We start from the raw sequence: 21148 nt of genomic DNA, 5'->3' as shown, positions 1-21148 counted from the left end.
ATGGATTCAAAAAAATCGGAGATTTATTGAAAAAATCGTGTTTTAAATGGGAGACTTACCAACTATGATCTTTACATATCTGATTTTTTCACTACATTTTTTTAACCAATCCCAAATATGCACTATTCTACAAGTGACCTTTTTTTTTGGTGATCCATATTTTTTAACCGATTTTTTCCTCCAACCTTTTGAAATAAAACCGATTTATTACCAAAATTTTGATATGCCGATATTTTATTATTCCTTGGGTCGCTAATTATGGCACGCACCCAGTAAATTCATGCCAACAATGGACATTTCTTATGCTGATAATAATGCTCCTTTAGGTCGTGTTTGTGGCTCGTTGACACAAAATAAGAAGCAAAACATAAAAACAAGAACATCACACGGGTGAACCTTGAGAAATTCATGCTTTATATAGGTCCTGGCTTCCCTAAAGAAAATAAAACCACTTCTAACTTTCCACCAAGTTCAGGCGCAGTTAAGATTCATCGATGATCTCAAAATGGATTCACTAATCAAATTCCTTTTAAACATCACTCCTACCTCAGTAGTACAACTACCTGCCCTGTCCATTCATTAATCGAACCAAGATGGCCCAAGATTGACCAAAGAACTTCACATTTTACATGTCAATAAGAACTTTCAATGTGTCAGATCCTTTGAATTTCATAGTTCACAATATATTCACCAAACAGAATATATCCAATGAGCGAGGGGGAGCATTCATGCTATGCGAATTTGATGTATAGCTTTGTGTTTAAAACTTGAAATCCTTCTTTGCCTTCCCTTCCTTTTTCCTACATCTTGCGCTTCCTCTTTTTCTTAGCCTACACAGAGTTCAAAAAATTAACAAAAAAGAAAAGAAAAGTGAAAACCCACTCTGGAATGCACTCGGAACAAACCTCTGCCACCAGGTCACTGAAGTTCTTCGCGTTGATTTCATGACTTCTCTTCTTCCCTTGCTTCCTCATACATGAACCATGTCACCCAATAATGAATAACTATGTATAAAACTTTGTATGCATGCATCAAACAACACATCAAGAATCTGGCCTCCTATTATAAAAAAAATACCTTACTTTGCTGCGAAAGTAACATCATCCAAAGCCTTTAATTCACTTTGTCCTAATAGTAGCTCAACCTGGGTAAAGATCATCTAGAATCAGTATGACAAAATGCAGAGGATAATTGAAAAGAGGTCGAAAGAATTTCATATATAAATCTAGCCAACAAATCATTAAGTGCTTAAGAGCAACACCAACATACAAAAGAATAAATCTGTTTACCCTTTTAGGACCAGTTTAATCCATTGCCCCAAGCACATTCCTGTCCAAGGAAAAAAGTTCTCAAATGCTAATCAAGAGTTTCCCTATGATAAACCCTCTCTCAAAAAGGAAAAAAAAAAACTCACACAATGAGAAATAAGAAACTGCACAAAAGAAGTCCTAAAATTCATGAAAATGATAGTCAGATAAGCAGCTAGTTAAGGTGTAGACGTACATGTGCGTTGTTCTGAGTAAGGTTTCTGGTGCAATCCTTTCTTCCTTCTCCTCGAGTACCTTATTTAGAACAAGAGAAATAGAGTGTTGGACTCCACAAGAATAAAATGATAATCAAAAGATGACTAATAATGTAGCTCACTGGAAGATAGGGCCCAAAATCTTTCGATGTACTTACTTGGTAAAGAGGCTTCCCTGGCTCTTTCCTTTATTGCTTTCGAAGATCAATGACGTCAGGTGCCTTCACACCAGTTGGTGTACTGTGGGGAACTTAAAAAACTCAATTTATTAATACAGCAGTGAGAGAGAGAGAGAGAGAGAGAGAGAGAGAGAGAGGCTGGCATCTGATTGGATACTGGCCTCCAATTCCTCTTCTTCCATATGTTCCTCCTCTTCTTCCTCCTCTTCCTCCAAGTCATCCCAATGCTTACTGATATCAACAAGTTCCTCTTGCAATCAAAGGAAAATGCATAATGAGACAATAATGATATCGCTATCATTAAGAAAACTAAGAAAACCATAGTAACATGGAAGTCAGTTTTCAACAAAAGGAAGATTTAATTGCCCGCGCATGAAGTTTATTATAATAACACAAAGGATTTATTCTATTAATTCAACAAACCAAGTGAAAATGGATAGGGAAAGTTTTATGTGTGACCCAAACAACATAGAAGTTATACGTGACCCCACTTCTTAGCTGTTTGATTCAAAATTGATGGTTACGATTGTTCATGCCACAATGACATGCCAAACGCTACATTGCCCAAGCAATCCATTTCACATGTCTACACAATAGAACATGAGATCAGATTTTTTAGGACATGAACGTCCATTAATGAAAAGAAAATAGAAAAGTTTAAATTCTCCTGACTCCACAGTGAGACCCACACAGTGAGACCTTCATCCTCATCCTTCTCCAAAACCTTTTTTATATAACCAGGGCAATATATATAACGAGCTGCAATAACCAGCAAAAAGGGTTTCCTCAAAGCCACTGGCTTGCTTCTAATGTCAAGAGAACGTGAAAATGAAGCTTTACGAAAAACAATTGCTAATGCCTGCTTAGTTCATTCAGTTTCAAATGAGAAGTTCCTTCAGTTTCAAATGAGAACCTTGGCAAATGGAGCAAAACATGTGCACAGAAGCAAGCTCTCCATGTTTCAGCATGGTATCCTTCCATAGCCTCGCTGATAAATGCATCGATGCCTTCGATTATTGAACGCTTGGAAATAAGAGGTGCAGGTGGGGCTGACAACTCTACACCCTCTATGCAAATGAACAACTTCTTTTATGGCATCGTAGATGGACATGTCCTCCATGCATCATGATGGGGGTGAAATACTAAACTATGCATGTTTGTGATGCAGAAAATTCAAGATTAGTAATTTTGCAGGGGATACATGAAAAAAGAGAGTCAAAATTACATAAAATAAGCATATATACTGTTCACTCGTTAAACCATGTGAGTAACAAGTATTCAAAATTTGAAAATTACTATGCATATATAGGAGAAAAAGGAGAATGTATAATGAATGAGGTGCTTGAAACAAATCTATAAAAGGACAGTAAAACTAAGAGGAAATGGTGAGAAATCGTTACAAGATTACTTATAATGGCACATACCACCAAAGACTACAGCACACAGAGAATATCCCAATTTCAAAAATCGAGCTTTAACCAGTTATTTGGATATTCCTCCAGCCTAAGGGGATAAAAAATATCCAATAACAATATAAAATAGTACCTGTACAGCACGCAACCAAGCTTCCTGAAGCAGATCTGAAAACATGCACGCAATGGTTGAACAACAAGACCTCCACACTTGGCATAACATACTGATCTTTTCATCCGGCACAGAATTGTCCCAAATATGAGCCAATACTACTAGCGTAAATCCCAACTCTACCACCTGCAAAAAATTACATGGATTTAACAATAGAGGTAACTGAGAAACCATCTTGTTTTTTTTGAGAAAAAGTTAACTGCCAGAGAAACCATCTTGTTTAACAACACTAACAACAAATATCTATAGTGCAACCAGCAAAGGCAAACAAATAGTATACAAAGTTGCATTTTCCATATTCAATGGCTATTTATACTTTTGTGGTCGCTAATCCCAACGTTTCATACTACCAAATGTTCCATTGGCAGGTTGCCATCCGATTATGGGTATGAATCGAATCCCAGGTCAACAAAATTATTTGTGTCTTAGGATGCAATTCATATCATCTATGAATCTCTCTCTCTCTCTCTCTCTCTCTCTCTCTCTCTCTATCTGTCTATCTATCTATCTATCTCTCTCACAAGCACACACACAAGAAGAGGGAGAAATATGAACAACTAACCAAATTTGACCAAATTCTAGGTGAAATGAAACCAAATAGATGGATCATGTAGCAAAAAGTTTTGAATCTTCTTATGAATCCTCTAGGCATAAAACCCAAACGAAATAAATCCACATGCATCATAATTCTCCACTGTAGTCTGACAAAGCGATTATTCATGTAATAAATCTATCAGTCACAAGCTTTTTCATAATGCTCCAGCCAAGATAGGGTCTACCCCATGATTTGGTGAGGAAAAGAATAAGGTAACAGGAGAGATCATCTAATGTCCTTAGATCTTTTTGAGATATCTCTTACTCATATCTTTTGCACTCGGTCATTAGTAGAGATTTCTAAAGAAAACTGATCAACAAGAAACAAATCTTACGGAGCCTGTTTCAAGTATATGTGAAATGACATTAGAGGACATTATATATTAGTATAGCTAGTTTTAGTTGTTCTAGAATCAAGAAGTACAAGTACTCAAGTAAACCTTCAATAGCGTGATACCAAGCATGAATTTATCATGATGGAGCACCCCTCGTCTGATTAGAAATTGTTTATTGGATTTCATTACCATCTGAAGCATGGTGAGTCTGTGGGTGCAGATGTGATCAAATAATATAAATGTTTGTTTGTCCATGTGCATGCGTGTGAAAGAGGGAATAAAAGAATTAGGATTTTTTATTGACATGGCAGGCCAGTCTCACACGCTTTGATGTGTCCATAGACCACAATGCACTTCCAATGGAGGAAATCTGTGATCCTAGCTAGGATCACTGTGATAGAGAACTTGACAATGTGAGAGGCAACTAAGGCATGTTGAGATGGGTACTAGAGGACCCAGATACCGTCAGAAGGTCCTATTGCATCCAGAGCTAACCACTGGTAAGGGAAAACCCCAAATATTCTAAATTTGGGAGAGAGAGGGAGAAGAAAGCTTGGTTTCCACCAAACCAAGAAGAGACGGAGAATACTGTGAAACAAATTGACGAATATTTTGCTGTTTTCCTAGGTGGCCCAAACCCCTTATATTCCAAATAAGGATCTTCATAGCACAGCTACGGAGCGGATGGCACTCTTGGTAGAGCGACGAGAATGCTGAGGAGCTGAGGGAATTGGGAGGACCTTAGCTGAAGGTTCTCTTTTCTCGTATCTTACTTTGAAATAGTTTGGATAGCTCCCAGGATGCTCTCGAATTGGTGGCAGGAGCCTTACCTTTGACATTCTTCAACTTACACTGGCGTCTAGATTCGCTATCAGTATTGATGAAGGCTTCAAAGGCTTCATGAGGGTTGTTGAACAGGAAGCCCATCACTAAAAGCATCTCGTGAGGATTGCCTTGGGCTTTGCGTCCACAGAGCTAGAGTCCACAGAGACCGGTGAACAAGATTCCGAGGAATAGGAGGAAGAGGGGTTATCAAAGGGGAGGGAAAGATGTGTGGGTGGGGGAGAAGGATGCTCTTCACTGAGATTGTACGGTAGCAGAGGGGGGAGGGGACCTTCAAGCGGGGGAATGTGGAAAAAATGATAGCCAGGGGGAAAAAGAGGTTGAGGTGGAATTAAGGGTGAAGAGGTAGGCCGAGGGGTGGAATATATGGCTAAGGATAGGCTTGATTGAGGGGTTGGGCATGAAGCCAATTGGTGAACAGGCTGGATAGGCCTCAACATCAATGCTTGATTAAGCTAGTTAAGAGTTATTATGGAAATATTTATTTTATCAAGGGTAAAAATGTTATCAAAAATTTTGTTGTAATCAAGACTTCTTTTTTTTCAATTAGAATTAGGATTACTTGGAATTTAAGTAAGATCTTTTATTATAAATAGTGGTCGTATTCAGGGTTTTGCTTTCAGACTTAGATATCATTTTGTTCAAAATCCTGGTTTCACCAGAGAGCTAGAAGCTTGGATTGTAAGCTTCCTGTTATTCAATCAATTCGATCTTTGATTTTTCTATTTCTCTTTTTTCTTTTCCCCATACCATCTGGTATTAGAGCAGACCCGTTCCCAAAGCGCATGAGCATTTGCTGCAAGTTTGCTCGATGGCGGTTAGCGAGGTCAAGTTCATGGATGTGGTGGTGACAAAGTTATCTGTGAGGGAATAAAATGATCTGATGAGAATTGAGCAAGTGGTGTACGAGGGATGTAAAAAAGGTCAAATCAAAGGAGATTTGAGGATCTGGTGGATGAGGTGAAGCCAACCCGCTCTAAATGATGTTTGGTCGTTCATGACAAAGGTGGATCTGTATCCAATTGTAGTTATAATTCACCTCATAACCTGAGGAGAGGTAATCTCGTTGTGCGAGCATAATTTTTTTTGTGGTCTTAAATAGACGGACCATAGAGAAACCCTTATCTCATCAAATTATCATTGTACTTAGCAACTTGCCGCTGAACTGAGGCAATTTCAATGAGTGTAAATTGCTGAAATTAGGCAGTTCTAGCATGTTTAAGTGGATGAATCGAGGATATCATAATAACTTCATCAAACATACAACGACCATGTCCTTGAGTAGTTCTCATAACAGTTTATGTGCTTGTTGGTTGATTGCAAAACCCCAATTTTAACGCACAGCGGTGCAAAACCAACACCCATAAAGGAGATATCTGAGACCGATTCAACAACAACAACCTGTCGATCATGCCTGTCGATCAACAAGAGGGAAACATCTTAGATCACCATCAAGAAAGGGAAAGGAACAAGGGCCTTTCCAGCCCTAACCACGTCACTACTCGAAGTAGGGCTGCACCTCTACACAAAGTAGGGGCCTTCTCTAGTACGCCAAAGAAGGAGGGAATGTCTTTCAATTCCATAAATCAAAATAACATCAATAACTGCGCCTGTACAGTACATTAAAACCCCCTTGTGGACCCTTGATATTGACCAAAATACCTCTAACAAAATACAATGACCAACCTACACTTATACCCTATTCCCCATACAATTAAATCAGCATTCGTGAAACCTAGTTCCCATTTTGCAAGTCCCCATTCATTAAACCAAATTCTCATGCAAAATAATAAATACCATAGATAACCCAAAAAAGATGATAATCATGGGCCACCCTTTCATTAAATTGAGATACAAAGTAAGTTTTCCTTATGAAAATAGTATCCCCCTTATAATTAAAGTTCATAGCAGAACCCTCTAAATCAAGCCAATGAGATAAATATCCAATAATTTTAATAGTTGGATGTGCATTTATGCCCAAGAAGGGCGAATTTTATTGTAAGCACTGGTAGAAATGAAATTGAAATGAATGAAAATCATCTACTTAGTCCCAAACAAAAGAAAGAAGAATATATCCTCAACTAGGAAAAATGAAAAGGCGATAATCTAAGCCAGTTGAAATGCATGAAAATCATCTACTTAGTCACAAACAAAAGAAAGAACAACTGATCATCAACCAAGAAAAATGAAAAAGCAATAAATCTAAGTCAATTTTAAAAACAAGTACTATGTACTAAGCCTCTTTAATTTGTGCATTCGTCTGTTGCAAGGCCTTTTGGAGTTTGACGAATGTTACAATTAGGGGAGTTTTGATAAAAAATAAATAGATAATATATTTTTCTTAGATACTATTTAACTTGGAAATGTGTGTGCACCTCTATCCTAATACCATCAATTCAAGACAACTAAATTCGATATGTATAAAATCCAACGGATAATTCCCATTCAAATTAAATCTCTCAAAAGATGACCAATGTAAACTAAAATTTTGAACTTACCGCACCCGACTTTAGTTCCTAACCAGCAAACGTATTGCACCCATCACTTCTCCCTTTCCCTAAAATCTCTCCATTTTACATTCCAAGGGCTTGTCCTTTCAATTTGTCTCTTTCCTCCCTCTCCCTCTCCCCCTCTCTCTCTCTCTCTCTCTCTCTTTCTCTCTCTCTCTCTCTCTCTCTCTCTCTCTCTCTTATCTCTAAATATAATTAAAGTCCTATAGAACTCGGCTTCAACCTAAGTCTCACCTACTCTCTTCTATATTCTATCTCTTAGACATTGATTCTATCTCCCCTTTCCTAAACCTCACTCCAAAAGAAGAACCTCTCATCTCACAAGTTTATCTATGCTGCTACCAAGATTCTCTCTCTAAAGATAGCAATTTTTTTGACAAACTCCTATGAAAACATCGTTATCCATAAATTCTCTCCCATTTTACTTCATAGAGTACCTCTCTCTCTCTCTCTCTCCCCTTTTCTCAACAATTGCCCTTACCAAGATCCTCTCTCTCTCTCTCTCTACACACGCACGCACACACACACACAAAACCCAACAAAAACAGTGGTAAGATGGGGGTAACTGCAGATGAGCCATCAGTTTTATAAAGTTCGATACTACCACTGTGATCTAGAAAATTTGGAAAGCCATAAGTAGTTTTTAAAGAACTAGCAGCAAGGTTTCAAAAATCGCTAGGCGAGCCTTAGGCGGCCTGCCTGGCCCCCAGCGCCCAGAACCTCAGGCGCCTCGTAATTTAAAAAAAAAACAAAAAATTTCTAGCCCGCCTAGCTCACCTAGGCGCTTGCCTGGGCGCCCTCGCAGGTACATCCGCCCGTGTAGGGTTGCCTGGGTCTAGGCGGGCGGATTTTTGGTCCAGGCCGCCTAGGCGCCTGGCGGACCGTTTTCTAAACCATTGATTAGCAGAACTAAGACCAGTTCTCAATAGCTTGTTAAATAAATTTTTCAGAAGATAAATACAGTGGCAAATGAATTGGCTAACTCAGAACCAGACGCATCCAAGGATAGCTCATAGCTCTATGAAGCCATAGTTCATAGTCCTTTTTTCTCCATGGAGAAACATTCATTATAGTCTAGTATCCCTATTAAAAGAAAGACCAATAAATGGCAGAGGCTTGTGAATTTTAAAAGGTACAACCACTGAAAATTAACAGAGATGTTGTCAGTCCTAGAGACTTAAACAAATACTACTCTAAAATTGATAGATATCACCCTTATGAGGTCTGATTTGGATAAGCAACAAGGAAGAATAAAGGTTCCATCTCCCATATCAGCAAATAACATATGCACATAGAACCAGTGAGCCCTATATTTGCATAAGTTCATATGTTGATGTTCTGTTTCTCATTCCATGCCACAAAATACTTATAGAAACGAATATTTCCTAAGGTAAATATGCATTATTGAGAAAAGTTTCATTCATCACCTAGTTTTATGTTTCATCTTCTTCCGAAGGACTGAATATTTTTTCTTTAAACCCCCTATTTCAAGATGATAAGCCTTCTAACACAATATTGACTTCTATCAGCATGGAACACTCATGAGCACGCACATAATCCTACACATCCAATGACAACAAACGTTCATAATTCACATGGTTTGGTCCAACAATACCATGTTTAGTGCATTATAATATTGAAGCATGCAAACAATCAATTCAGTCCAAACATTAAATGTTAACTGCAACTGCAGTTCATCTTCGTTCATAGGGAAAGCAAGGAGACGAAAACTGACCCCAATCCTCCATCTTCGGTGTAGAATTTGAAGCTTGGGGAAACTGTCTGCGCTGCATTTTGCTAGACGTTTACCAACATATGAGTACCCGAGCAAAACCAGAGCCGTGAATTGGGGCAACAAGTGAAGGATGGCAAAGGGGTCTTGGGTGATAATGGAATGGGGTAAAACTAGGGTAGCAAGAAACTCGGGTACACTTTCCGAAAGAAAATGAAGATTCGCAGTTGACGGAGGCTTGGCATAGCAGATGGCCAAATGCCCAGAGGCCTGAACCATGTGTGTGTGAGAGAGAGAGAGAGAGAGAGAGAGAGAGAAAGAGAGAGTCTTCACCACGACATCCACAATTGTTTTTAACAAAAATAGAATAGAAAAGAAAAGAATATGCAGCTCTCCCAGTCTAACAATGCTTAATAACATAAAATATCACACCTAGAATTACAAGGCAAGAAAAAGAGAAGACATAAACCAGAGGAAAAGCAAGTGCGGCGTAGGTGATTTTGTTTATCCTTCCTATTTTGACGGATGCTTTCACTGTACCAGTGCATGTAGTACTCTCCAACTAGTACATCTCTAAACAATTCTTCATTCATTTATCCTTTTGCCTTTTCTCTCCCCTGAAAAAAGCCAAGAATGAGTACTGAATAGGACACTATAGATACACCATAAAAGAATTTTGATTAAGGTTGCAGAAAAGAAAGAGGCAAAATATGAACATGATATGTTTCTAGCATACAATGCTCATGAAAAATATCATTTTCAAATAAAGATAATTTGTAAGATAAGAAAACAACACAAATTTTGTGGTATATCAAAATGTAGCGAACGAAAATACTCTTCATAAGGAGGTATATGAAGTTGGATAGCTAACAAAGTATAGATACCTATAACGGAATCAAGGATAACTTGAGTGTCAAATATATCTAAGAAAAGCTGTTTAGAGAAAAAAAAAGCATCTTGGAAATTACTGGCCATATAGATAATCACTGCAGCCTCCATCCACCGATAAAAAAAATACACAAACTAATTATTTTAATGCTTGTCTAATAGAAATGAGGGCCTCAAAATATTCAAGGAGTTCTAGCCATTTTGCTAACAGATAAAATGCATCTTTTTACTTCCAAACTATGTTAGAGGTCTTTGCTTTGCTTTTCTTTTTCCCGTGATCATTCCGAGAAGTAAAATCAATATTTCTTTACAAAACCTAAGATATAATTCCAGAAATTAATACTATTTCAAAATCCATTCCCATTTTCATAAACAACAGGCAAATGATAAAGTCAACTATAGCTATTATGCAAGTTCCAAAGGAAAGCAAAGAATTCTTTTTTTCTTTATTTACTCTTTTGGATTACTTATAACAAGTGTAAAACCAGAACTCTTATACAGTTAATTAATAAAGAACAGGGACAAAATTCTACAAAAAAAAAAACAAAAAGGGACTGCCCACTAGACCAAGGTTACATTTATTTGGGAAGCCCCCTCTTTGGTGAGGCTATCCTCGATAGCATTGGCTGCATGCCATGCGTGTTGGGAAGACACCTCAAGAGATTTAGTGAGCTCAAAAATATTCAAACACTAGTTTAGTCTCCAGGCGCAAATAGAAATCCTACTAGCCCAATTGATTCCTAGTTTTGTTTTGTACATGATACATTTGTATATGTCAGTGAAGTGTATTCCCCCACGTTGGATGTTGGGAAGACACTCAGGGGACCTTGCAGGGGCCTTGAGTTCCATACATAATCACTATTAAACTAATGAAGGCTATTTTCAATGGGAGCTCATTTGGTTTTCTAACACATTTAACATGATAAGCAGACAATATTTAGCAATACATGTATACATGTATTTATTGAATACTATCAGTTTACATCCTCCTTGCGCATCTAATGTATAACTTAACTATTGCAGTTGATGATTTGGACTTGAATACTGTGCAGACTTTTAGGGGTGTTTCTTACCTGGCAATTGGGAAACATTTATGTGGTCCTGCCACAGGTTGGCAAATTCAGTTTGTCACCCAATAATTAACTAGGGAATGCATGTGAAGATAACTTTGTCAGCATTACTAGCTTCGGTAATTCACTGCATTCTTTATTTCATATTTAAATTGTGCTAGGAGACTTTACCTTAAGGTGCTGCCACTCAGCAACATAATGGACCAGGAGGCAATTGCAACCTGAGAGGTGTTTCCTTTGTAACATGCTGTCATCATCTTTGCCAATGGAAATCTTACATGAGTAATCCCCTATTCGTTAGTATACAAATACCTTTGATCCTTTACAATCTGGTTCTTGTATCTGTTGTATATATCCTGTAAAAGATACACACATAGAGAATTAGCAATCTATGAAATCATAGGATCATTGCTCACACAAGCACATGCATGGACATGTAATATGGAAATATCTGAATGTTCATTTAGAGCACTATTAAATTATACATAATTTATTATGCACAGTTCACAGTTAATGTGAAATATGCATAGTTCATAGTTCATGTGAAATGATCCAGAATTTTAAGTTCCCTATAGGAATGTATTGCTTCATTTCATGGCTGGTTTTTCCTTCTTTTTTTTTATATTTTTTTAATAGATTCATTTATTTCTTGCATTATTTTGTGAAGATAGTTCATTTAGGAACCCTGTTCTTTTGGGCAATTGGCTGGAATATATAAGAAAAAGGATATGTATTTTGGGAGTCAATATTCGTCCAACTGCTAGCTGTACCCATTTGCTTTCAGAGAAAATTAGTGACCATCAAATAAGAATCATGGCCAGTTTTTGGAAGAAGCTTCTTCAGAGTGTTACTTTCTTCATTATTCTGATATAGATGTAGGATTTCTATACAATATGGGGATATCCAAAGAAGGTTTCCATGCAATTACATGGATCACCAGCTGGGCAGTAGATGCAGACCACCAATTTGAGTTCTCAGAAGCAACTGATCAGAGCTTACTTGTAAAAACATGGTAATTTGTTACTCTTTCTTCGTGAAAATGAGTTTAAATTTCCAATTTGTTGCTTTATATTATTGAAAAACTCTTGGTTGCCACTTGTAGTTTTAGAAAATGACTAGGTGCCCTGCTTTCTTAGGATGGGTTTGAAACAACTAAATATCCTGTGAGAGCATAGTTCCTGATTTGAAAACTAGTTGTTGCATGGTTTTTGAAATACAGCAATCACAATTTCTTGTTAGAGTAGGATACCTAATACTAGCACTGCTACACTGCTAGATTTTCTATCTTGTTTTGCATAATTCAAATAATGGCACTTGACTAACATGTTAACTGTGGATTCTGAAGAACATCACTACAAGAGTGTTGCTTCTCTCTGTTTCATGAAGCGGCTATAGTTCTTATTTTAAGCAATGAGATCTTCACAAAACCATTTGTAAGATGCCCAATATAGGTCTATGCTTTCTTCCAAATAAATTACTTTCCCTCAACAAATATTTCTGTCTCTTGAAAAATATCAAGGTGCTCTTCCATTTGTTTTACTCCATCACCTGTGTTCCAAGGATATGGGTACGAGTGTCAGTGCCATACACCAATATACATGTCAGAAGCGCAACTTAGCCTCTTCTAGATACAACACATTCATAGATATATTAGAGGGGTGGGGAGGTGGAATTTTAAGCGATTAAAGTATCTTAGTTTCTATAGTGTTAGACATGTGTGTCACATTCTTAGTGTCTACATGAGCCCAGAACCTTGGATGCATCCAAGTCTTGTAGCCCATCATTTATTTAGAATGTTGGTGTTTACATTATTCTTGATAATGATTTATATATCTTTTCTCCTGTTCTTTGTTTATTTTGGCAGTGATGATGGCGGACAGCAAGGAGTTGAAAGATTGTGACAAATATGAAACCTGAAGAGAGAGAGCAAAGTTAGGGTTCATGTGTAAAGATATCATGGATATTGGGAGGCTTATGTGGACTAAAATATGCCCCTTATAACATATTGCTTGAAAATCACTTACTTGTTGCAATGCCTACTAAACAGTCTACACTTTTGGACCTTCCTTAAATGTTTATTTAACTTCAATTGCATTTATAGTAAGTTAACAATTAAATTTTCATTTGGAAGATGAAAGTGCAAGATATATCCATGGAAGGTATTTTTTATTCAAATTATATCCACCTTTTAGCTTCTCCTGTAAGGGTGTCTTCTCTCTCTCACACACGCACGCACAGATTTGGCTTAGCAAAGTGGTTAGTTATTTCTGGGTAGCACTGCGATATCATACGTGCGCATGGTTAAAACTGTTCTACATGAGCTTGTTAAGCTTCGGGGAACTGCAATAACGGGTCACCTCTCCATGGTTTCTATAGACTTGGAACCTCAGCCAATTATACTGGCACACATCAACCTTAATCTCCAGGTAAAGATTTTGTATCTATTAATAAACTTTATTGGCGCCACCATCCATATCTTGCCTCTTTGGCTATAACACTATGATGTGAATTCAGGATCTTTAAGCTGATTTTCTTTTCTTTCTACGGACTCTTGCAGCTGCTAGAATGCTGACACCATCAGGGCCTATTGGCCAAACACAGTGGGGTGACTCTGTTTACAATGGGCCATCACCTGCTACACATTCGACAGATGCACAATTGAAGGTGCCATCTCAACTTTGGAACTTATACTGGAAATAAAAGTCATTTTGTCTCCGATCTTCCTTACCCAGCATCTTTTTGTTCTTTACATGAGTACAGCAAGAGCTTGCTGAGGTTTTCAAGAAAATCAGTGACAAGCAGACATGCACCATTGGCTTGTATGAGCTTTACCGGATCACACAGTTGTACCCGTACTTGCATCATGGCCGTAGTGACTGATTCACGAGGAACAAAAAGAAGAATAAATGTATGTCTCCAATGAGGGCTTTTGTCTTCTGAAATGGAACTTTGTTTCTTCTCTATGCATGCGGGAGTGGGGGAAGGCGGCTTAAGGGTAGTTTAAATTGCACAGGACAAACCTTAAGAATTGATACCTCCTTGCTCTCTGTCGTGCAAACAAGGTGTTGCTCCACTAGAACTGAGGTTTGGGGACAATTTCAGTGTGCAAGGAGGCAGGGATATTATTGAGTATTGACATTTAACATTGGGTCTTTCAGGTTGATATATTTTCGCAGCTACAGAATGCGAGTGAGGCATTCTGGACATATATAAGATATGGATTAGCACAGGTTGGTTGGTACCCACCTAAATAATTTGTTTTTGTGTAATGCCTATTATAACAAACAAAGTGTTGGCTTATGAACTACTTGTATTGTTATGATTGCAATGGAATGCAATGCAGATGGAGAGAAATACAGCAGCTGGAAGGACACCTTCGAGCATGCCAATGTCGACTCCTCCTCCTCCTGTTGCCATAAATCTCTCTTCCTCCTGTTGCCATAAATCTCTCCTCACCAAAGCTTGCACTTATGTCCCCTGTCCATTTGAAGCAGCAGCACAATGTGATGAAGCCTCATGAACTCACAAACAACTCTTTGGTTGTTGAAGTTGATGATGCCGCCACCATGGCCACTCGTGATGTCTCATAAAAAAGGCTGATGAACGCATTCTCTGAATTGAGGAAGCAGCTTCCCATTCCCTAAGTGGACCATGATGAGAAATATGCATTTGCAGGTAAAGGGATCATGATACGATCCCTCCCCATTTGGGAGATTTAGAATTATGTAATTTGTTGTGCTTTTAGATTGGGCTTCCCTCTCACTTTTGAATTGGTGGACATGCTATGTGATGGATCAGTGATGAGGTTTTGGCCCTCGTCTCTAAAGACCATCTCACACAAGGGTCACAGTCCATTGGCTCACTCTCTTGGGCAACTCCAACCTCATCAAGAGATATCCCATAAACCCTCATCAATTTTGTTCCATGCCTAGGTAATAGGGTTTTCTAACTCGACTAGCCCAGCACGTCAAGCCAAGTCTGAGTATTGGCAAATAGCATTTTCTTATCATGGTCTAGCTTGACCATATTTTCTTGGTCCTTCATGACCGTACTCCCACTAGAGTTCTTTGTTTCATTATATCAGATATCAATTATATGCACTTATAAGGCCTTTATGGCCACAGAAATCCAACAGAGAGAAACAGAGGGCTTTAGAGAGATTGACTGCTTGAGTGCCAAGAAAAGAGTTTCAAAATTTGGACTTATTTGAAAGAAAATTTATTTTTTATGATATCTAAAAGAAAATTGTTTCATGCGGTGGGGACCGCATTTCTACATTTGCTGTCCCCAAGGAATAAAGCATCTATGGCGGGGGTGGGGGAGGTAATGTGGAAGTTATGATGATGCCAACAAATGTTCTTCCTATAGATTTGAAAGCATTGTCGGGTCTCCAGGCTTGCATGGAAATGCTCAAAGGCGGTGTAGTGGAGCCCATGTAGGAGGGAGTGAGCTTCTTCCTTGTTTTAATTTTGAGGAGTTGTGCTCAGAGAGAGAGAGAGAGAGAGAGATAAGGGGGGGGGGAGAGAAGCGCGGTGATTTGGAAGGAATTAACGGGTGAGAGGGAGAGATGAAGCGAAGTGATTTGCTTGGAATTTAGGAAAGTCCTCTATACATTTGCTAAAAGAAGAGGAAATGGAGAGCAAGACTCACTAAAACAAGACATAATCCCAGTGGTAGTTATGGTGTGGTCTTCCATTTTGGATTTACAAAAAGTTGATAATCCGACTCTTGTTGACCAGGACCCAGGTCCAAGTCGACCCTTAGACCTCGTCGAGTCAGGTCTAACTCAACCTATTTACCCACAAAGAATCGTTTCAAGGGCAAAGCAAACAATCAGATTGTAATATACATACACTCTCTCCCTTTCTCTCTCTCTCTCTCTCTTACATCTCTTACATTTACATGCTACCAACCAAATAACTACTAATGCCATATATGCGTCATATGAACATAGGTTTATGTTAATGGCAAGCTTTCTATGCTTCCCCTACAACATAAAACTTATGTACTTCCCCTTATCTAACCTTACAAACCTCATGTCTCTACACTATTTTATTTTTAAGTTTTTTTCTATAAACTATTTTGACACCAAATTTTGAACGTCCAATCCTCTATTAAACTCGCGCTATCGAAAAATATTAAACAAATATTTCTGATAAAATAAAGAAACCAAAATACCTATGAAAGTTTCAAAGGGTATTTTGGTCATTATATTTTATCTAAAAAATATATTTTGGTTCTACTACTGGGATATGAGAGAATGCATAATGAATAGGTGCTTTAAATACATACATAGTAGGATGGAAAGAATAAGAGGAAATGGTGACAAATGGTTACAAGATTACTTATAATGGCAAATACCACCAGAGACTACAATACACAGAGAATTCCCCAATTTCACGAACTGAGCTTTAATCAGTTATTTAGATATTCCTCCAGCCTAAGGGGATCAACAACATAGAATAACAATATTAAATAGTACCTGGACAACAAGCAGCTAAGCCTCCTGTAGCAACGCTGAAAATATGCTTGAATAGCCAGACCTCCACTGCTGGCATAACTTACTGTTCTTTTCATCCAGCATGGCATTGTGTCAAACATGAGCAAGTGCTAATAGGGTAAATCCCAGCTCTACCACCTACAAAAAATTAAATTGATTTAATAATAGAGATAACTGAGAAACCACCTTGTTTAAAAAAACAAACAACAAATATTTATAATGCAACTACCAAAAGGCAAACAAACAGTACATAAAGTCTCATTTTCCATATTCAATGGCTATTTATACTTTTGTGGTCCCTGTTCAAAATAATGACTAATCCCAAAGTTTCATACTCATAAATGTTCTATCATCAGTTTGCCATCATATTATGGGCAGAAATCAAATCCCAAGTCAACAAAAATATCAACGTCTTGAGATGCAATTCTTATCATCTATGAATCTCTCTCTCTCTCTCTTATACACACACACCCTCCCCCCCCCCCCCCCCCACACACCAAACAAACACACAAGAAATAAAAAATCGACAAAAAGAGGCAGAAATATGAACATCTAACCAAATTAGACCAAATTCAAGGTGAACAGAAACCAAATAGAAAGATCTAGTATTAAAAAGTTATGAACCTTCTAATGAATCCTCTAGGCATAAAACCCAAATGCAATAAATCAACATGTTTTCCATTAGTCAACCAACCTTCTTTTTATTCCATGAGGAAGTTGACTTTTGTATTTATTGTATAGAGAATTACAAACAAAAATTAGGCAATCCCCAAAACAGGGTGCCCTATACAGGAACCCTTGAGGGTTCGAGAATCTTTGCAATGGATCCAAAAATGAGGTGAGAGCTAAGGGGGGTTCAAATTCCCCTTGGGATAGTTGAGACTTGCTCCCTCACTTGCTACTGCATCTGCCGCAGTGTTACATATCCTATGAGTCTGTCTCCAAGAGACTTGGATACTGCTGCAAATGTGGCCAATTTCGACAAAAATGTTATCTAGTCACCGAGGGCAGAGGGCATTGTCAGAAGCTCAAGCGATAGTGTTGCTGGAAAACCTGCTACCTACACCTTTTTGCTTCAATGATGGTTAAATCTTCTGAGTCCTTTGACTACAGACTTGGCCTCAGCGAATGTCGAGTCCTCGACTCCGATAGGTAGGGCATAAGAAAGGAGGATCGGGGCTTCAGAATTCCTAAACAGGCGTCCAATGCCTGAGGGGCCTTGGTTGCCTAGAGAGCAGCCATCAGATGGACCGGGGTTCCGGTGTCCTTCATAAAGAAGCTTGAGGAATCCTGTGGGTACTTAGGTGCAGCAACGCTTGCCAATTTTGGTGAAGATCTGAAAAGGAGAAGATGGAGAAGCTTGGGAGGTTTAGGGCCCAGAATGTGACAAGTGACCTTTTTTCAATAACAGCTGAGGTAGAGGCTCCCTCCTCACTAAAGATCCAATTATACCTCTCAATTCAAGTGGTCCAAAGAGGGGCTGAGATAGATGCTATCCATAGAAGAATTCTTGAATTTTTCCAAGGAATTCTAAGGCATAAGGAGAAGAGGTGAGGGATCGATTGGGGAATGACCCATAGCCACTTGAATAGAAGAAGAAGGTCGGTCCAAAGGGCCAAGGCAACCTCGCAATTTAGAAATAGATGTTGATTGGTTTCTTTAGCTTTGAGGCACATGGTGCATCTGTTAGGAAAAGGGATACCCCTTTGCCTTAGTTGATCGAGTGTCAAAGCCCTTTGATGGAGTGCTATCCAAGTAAAAAGCTGGATTTTGAGGGCAAAAAGGAGCACCAAGCCTTAGTGGCTATAGAGGGAAAAGCCGAGAGGGGAGGAGAAGGAGGGGAGTATAAGCTTCAGTAAAATGAAGCAACAGTGAATGAACCTGTTGGAGAGGGGGATCAGACAATTTTGTCATTGCATGTGGGAGAAAAAATATCGAATCGGGCAAGACCTAGAGATTAAAAAATTGGTGAAGCTTGTGGTCAACTAAGAGTCTCCTAAAATTTGGGTTCCAAGATCTCGCATTAGGTGGATCAATAATGCTTTTAGCCACCGAAGAGGAAGGGTTACGGGTCAGACAAGGGAGTAGTAAAGCAGGTGGGGAGGAGGCGAACAAGGAATCGAGTTTCATCGTGTCTATGAGGTCGGTTTGAGTATGACTAGTTTGAGAGCAAGCTGACTGAAACGAGTAATTGATTCAATTCTCACTTCGTTGTCAGGGGCAAGTGAGGGAGGAAGCGTGGCAAGTTCAGGCCTCCCTTCCCTTGAGAGGAGGTTAAACGACGCCCGCAAGTATTTGGTTTATTGAGAGACCATCCATTACCTTCACTGAGGTTCAGCCGGCGTGCCTCTCGATCTGCCACAAAGTTGTGTGTAGCCCCGGTGTCTATCATAGCCTTAGTAGATTTTCTATTGATAGACACTTCCACGTACATAAGCTCTCGTGCTTGGGGCTTGACTTTCTTCACTTGCCCCTTCAATGAGCAGCCTTAGAGCCTTCATGAGTTTTTCCAGTCTAGCGACTATGACTATAAAGAAAAAGGACATAAAGAAAAGGGAAATGCTGGAAATTGTGGCCTCGATAAGGGTCACTCATCAGCCTGGTGAAAGGACTCTCCCTTTCTATGAAGACAAGTGCCACTTGACTTTGTCAATAACCAGGCTCCATGAGTGGATGAAGGCCAATGCAAGATGGAAGGCTAAGATGGGATGAGGGCATTGGCTCTACAGCACTTCCCCAGGAGTCAGCGAAGCATTTGGCTATCGCTTGGTCAAGGCAGATTCTTGTCATCTTATTTTTTTCTAGGTTCGCCCTAAAGCCTGCAGCCAACTTGAAGCATTGGAGGAAAAGCACTAAACAACTAAATTTTAAAAAAAATGCATCGCAAAAAAAGAGGGTATCATCGACATATTGGAGGTGGAATATAGAGAGACTCGACCTACCCACTTGGAAACCCTAAATGCGTCCCATGCTGTACACACGAGATAGTGAGGCACTAAACACCTCAGCCACTATGGCAAATAGGAAAGGTGAAAGGGGGTCCCTTTGGCGGAGCCCTCTCAAAGCATGAATGTAACCCTTAGATGTGTCATTAATAAGGTCCAAAAATTGGGATTTTGAAATACACCCTTGGATCCATCTCCACCATAAAAAGCCAAATGGTATTATGGACAAAGTCTCATCATCATAAGTTTTTTTATTACCAAGCCTGGGATTTTTGCACTACAGCGGGAATGGATGCACTTGTGTGCTATTAGAGCTCCATCGAGAATATGACGTTCCTTCACAAAGGTCCCTTGGGATGATAAGATCACCTGACCAAGGACACGTTTAAGGCGGGACGCCAGGCCTTGGGGATCTTGGCAGTGAAAGTGTCATTCATTGCCTTATGAATAGTAGCTTGAGAGTGAAATTCAGAAAAGAAAGCCATGATATCAGTCCTAAGGTTATCCCAAATGGCTTTGAAAAGGGCTATGGGGAAGCTGTCAGGGTCGGAGGCCCGGTCTCCATTGAGGTCTTTAATGGCTTGGAGTACTTTGTCCTCCTAAAAGGGGCTTTCCAAAGAGGCTGCAGATTCGGGAGAAATAGAAGAGAAGGAGAAGTCCGCCATTACTGGCCTAGGACCAATAGGGGAAGAGAAAACCTTCGAAAAATAGTCGACAGCTGCTGCCTCAACGAGATTAGGATGGTCAGCAATCTTGCCCCCAACCTTGAAGTGGGCAATAGAGTTCTCCCTTCTTCGACACTTAGCTATCTGGTAATCACGTTTGTGGATGGATCGAGAATCCAGCTGAAGTGGAGGGAGGTCTAAGTTCTTCAATGGAGTCTCAGTTTTGAATAGACCTCAAAAGGGAGTCTTTTTGGTATCAGAAGTTTCCAGGGAGCTGTGAACTCCATGATTTAAGGAAAACTTTGAGCATTTGAAGCTTTTTCTACACGATAAAACCGGCCCACCCATTCACGAGGGGGGAGAAGGACTCCCAATGGTTACAGATAGGAGAGGGGAAACTGGGCTCTTAAAGCCAAGACAGCTCAAAGCGAAAAGGCTTAGGCCCTCGAGGAAGGGACATGGTATCTAGCAGAATAGGTCTATGATTTGAAGCGGACTTGGGAAGCACCAGAGAGTGGGTGCTAGGGAACTCATGATCTCACTCGAGAGGGGTTAGAAATCTATCTAAATTTGAGAGGCTTGGATTAGCCGAATGGCTAGACCAACCGAACTCCTCTCCTTTCAACAATATGTCTAAAAGACTGTTATGAGACCATCGGGTGATATTAAAATCACCTCCTATGCATCACTTAGAAAAAGGGAGGGTGGAATAGATAGCTAAGGATGGGCTTGAATGAGAGCTTGTGCATGAAGGCATCTGGTGAACAGGCTGGGTAGGCCT

General features: G+C 39.3%; 1 long non-coding RNA gene across 14 annotated transcripts; it reads right to left on the bottom strand.

The window, feature by feature from the left end:
- Positions 1–397: 397 nt before the first annotated feature.
- Positions 398–18392, bottom strand: LOC105421043 (uncharacterized). Of its 14 annotated transcripts, none has more exons than XR_016040867.1 (15): positions 17452–18392; positions 16740–16895; positions 11429–11613; positions 9769–9916; positions 9303–9569; positions 8995–9126; positions 3247–3411; positions 2615–2848; positions 1863–1951; positions 1681–1762; positions 1504–1562; positions 1290–1329; positions 1078–1144; positions 906–965; positions 398–830 (listed from the first exon to the last, which is right to left on the bottom strand). It is a non-coding gene; the product is annotated as an uncharacterized LOC105421043 (long non-coding RNA). The 14 variants fall into 14 exon arrangements; XR_016040870.1 differs by having other exon boundaries at positions 496–830; positions 906–961; XR_016040861.1 differs by lacking the exon at positions 2615–2848.
- Between the last annotated feature and the right edge of the window lie 2756 nt (positions 18393–21148).

The sequence above is a fragment of the Amborella trichopoda genome, chromosome 9 (genome assembly GCF_054954075.1).
Source record: "Amborella trichopoda isolate Santa Cruz 75 chromosome 9, AtrichopodaSantaCruz75HAP2 v2.0, whole genome shotgun sequence".
NCBI classification, from domain to species: Eukaryota; Viridiplantae; Streptophyta; class Magnoliopsida; order Amborellales; family Amborellaceae; genus Amborella; species Amborella trichopoda.
This window is presented reverse-complemented; position numbering and strand designations above follow the sequence as displayed.